The 2,951-nt window shown below is 42.9% G+C and overlaps 1 long non-coding RNA gene across 1 annotated transcript; it reads left to right on the top strand.

Annotated features, from left to right (window-relative positions):
• Positions 1 to 609: 609 nt before the first annotated feature.
• On the top strand, positions 610 to 2,695 carry LOC121828375 (uncharacterized). Its single transcript, XR_013049633.1, has 3 exons — positions 610 to 924; positions 2,118 to 2,188; positions 2,263 to 2,695. It is a non-coding gene; the product is annotated as an uncharacterized LOC121828375 (long non-coding RNA).
• The last annotated feature ends 256 nt before the right edge of the window (positions 2,696 to 2,951 follow it).

Genomic DNA, 2,951 nt, shown 5'->3' with positions numbered 1-2,951 from the left:
TCCGCCCCCTGAGCAACTGTCACTCAAGGGTCCTCTAGATGGAGCTTGGATGGCTCCTTTCAACATCACTGTCCCTTCCCGTTCTCCATAATGTAATGGGCCGTTGTCTTTTTTCAGTATTTTAACATGAATCTCTTCCTAAGTCTTTTGTTTTTGTCTTGTGCCTAAGTATCATTTACTTTACTGGGATGTCAGCAGCAGAGGCTGAATCAATTCTGTCTAGCACATTTGTGAAAAAAAAGTGAAGTTTTGGGAAATAATTTTCCCCAGACACACAAATGGATGAATTGGTGTAATAGATATTTTTTTTTCCTTGGTTCCTAGGAAAAAAAGTAAAAATGGGTTCTCTCTGCCAGAACAGGGAAGGTTTATTTATTTCAATTCTTTACAGTTGATGCCCCCTCAAGGTAATGTCTGTAGTTATTTGTACAAAGGGATACCACTATAGGGGGCTGGTTGTTTACACACACACACACACACACACACACACACACACACACACACACTCACACACACCCCAAACACACACGGGAGAGAGAGAGAGAGAGAGAGACAGACAGACAGACAGACAGACAGATTTTTTTTTTCTCTTCTTGATGAGGAGGTATCTGCCTCTACATACTCCTACCAGGGTCAAAACAATCGCCAAGTTGTCAGAACAGAACACCTGTAAATGGAGTATTTTATCGGCACAATCAGCATGGGATGCCGCCATTGCAGTCGGAAGTTGCACAAGTGTATCGTTGTTAAGGTTGGGAGGGACTTTCTGGAAAAAAAACAGACTTTCACTCCTACATGATTTTGATTTTATAGGAGACTATAACTTTTGGAATTCCTATTAAAGAAGAGGGCTGGTTTTCATAGATGCTTCTAGAAGAAACAATCCTGTCTTCTGCCAACAGGCGGTCTTAAAAGGCTGCACAGGTACCTTGTAAATCCCCACAGTTAGCCTGCGTCTGCGGTGAATTGATTGCTCTGATATCACTAATAATGCAGACATTTACTATCTGGTATGACTTCATGGGAACACTTAGATCACAGGGTCTAAGAGCTAACTTGGGGTTACAGTTGGAAAAGCAGAGCTCTGAGATATAGCCTTGGCAGTGGTTCTGTTACTATTTATAGAAATCGATCTGCTTTCTTTCTGGCCAACGGTCTTCACAAATGAAGTAGCGAAGGCCAGTGTTCAGATGTGTGTTTCTGAGCATTTGTATGCTTTAAAATTGTTGTCTTCTAGACCCCTTTTCAAACAATGTCTTTTCCTAGACAACAGAGGGTACCATTTCTGCTAAATAAGGACAATAACAGAACATTTTTGTAAGTGATAAAGACTCCAAAGAGATTGTTTCTTCTCTTCTTCTGGGTGTTCTGGAAGAATATCTGCAGCCCTGTGTGAGACCAGATGTCCAGGTGAAAGTCTGAGAATGAGTCACCCTGTCTGTGTGTGCCATGAGGCAGGTCTCAGAAATATGGATTTCCCCAATTGTCTGGAGTTCAAAAAATTAAAAAATAAACTAAGGAGCCATTTCTATAATAAAGTATTGGAGACAATCGATTTATCAGGGGAGAGGCTCCTTTTAGCTCCTCGTTTGGAGATATCCATCCACGGTTGGTTGACTCCATTCCTTTTGAGCCTATGGGAGGCAACACAACATGGCTGGCTATGGTGATATTTTATTTGTACTGAAATGTGATTTTATTTGTATGATAATAAATAAAGTTGCCTGGGGGTCAGAGCTAATAGCAAGCCATAGCAGAAGCTGGGCAGTGGTGGTGTATGCCTTTAATCCCAGCTCTTGGGAGCAGAGCTAGGTAGATCTCTGTGTGTTCAAGGATACAGCCAGCATGGAGACACACACCTTTAATCTCAATACCAGCCATAGAAGACCTGGAGGTCTGTATAGACAGGCAGTGATGAGGTGGTCAAGTGGTTGGGTTTATAACCAATGAGAAGGCAGAACAGAAAGTCTATATAAAGACAAACACACAGGAAGTAGGTCTCTTGCTGAAGACGACAGCAGCAGCAGTGAAGGGTAAGGTTTTTAGCTCTGACCTCTTGGGCTTTCATCTCTGCATTGGTTCTATGTTTCTTATTTAGCAAGACCGTTCATCTACAGCAAGTGGTTGTGCTGGAACAAAAGGCAGTCTCTCTGTGGCCCAGACATGAAAAAGAGAAGGAAGGAGACAGGTATGATCCCCTTAAGGGCGTGCCTTTATGACTGGAAGACATCCATCTTTTAAAACCTTCACTTCCTTCCACAGTGCCAAGGAAGGGTCTGTCTTTAGCACAGGAGCCTGCAGGAGCATTTGAGATCCAGACTAGAGTCTGTGAGTTCACCTTCATGGAAGATAGGAAGCCTGTATCATTAAGAAGACTTGATTAAAGCTGCTGAGGGGTCAACAGTCTCACCCAGATGTGAAACCTGTGAGCTATGTAGTTGACCAGTGTGGCAGGATCACATCCAATGGTATAGTGGTGGCACAGATATTACAGGACTAACCAATCACTTTCCGATTGGACTGAGGCCTGCTCCATTGGGAGAAATGCAGGCGTGTTACCGTCGATTTACTCAAGAACTCCCATGGGAGCTCATAGCCCACAGGGATGAACCTACTACTATTATTTTGCTAAGTGGACAAAGTATTAAACTGATCTCTAAATCTGTATCTCTGTACTAATAAATTAGTGTGTAGCTCCCAGACCTCATCAGAGAAGTTTCTTGGTGTAGTGGACAGCAGGTAAGCAGAAACTTATGTAACTAGCCAAACTGCAGAGAACAAGACAATGGGGTGCTCAATTCTCAATGGAGCATCTGTGTTACATTCTCTCTCCCAAAGCTCAGGGACCATCACAGAAGAAATGGTGTAAATGTAAAGGTGGCAGAAATGTTGTAAAATCAGAGGTTGTGGAGGATAGGGTCCCAGGAGGTGAGGACAGTGTCTTCTAGACT

Source organism: Peromyscus maniculatus, chromosome 3, assembly GCF_049852395.1.
Source record: "Peromyscus maniculatus bairdii isolate BWxNUB_F1_BW_parent chromosome 3, HU_Pman_BW_mat_3.1, whole genome shotgun sequence".
Classification (NCBI taxonomy): domain Eukaryota; kingdom Metazoa; phylum Chordata; class Mammalia; order Rodentia; family Cricetidae; genus Peromyscus; species Peromyscus maniculatus.
The sequence above is the reverse complement of the archived record's forward strand: the minus strand, read 5'-3'. Positions and strand labels throughout refer to the sequence as shown.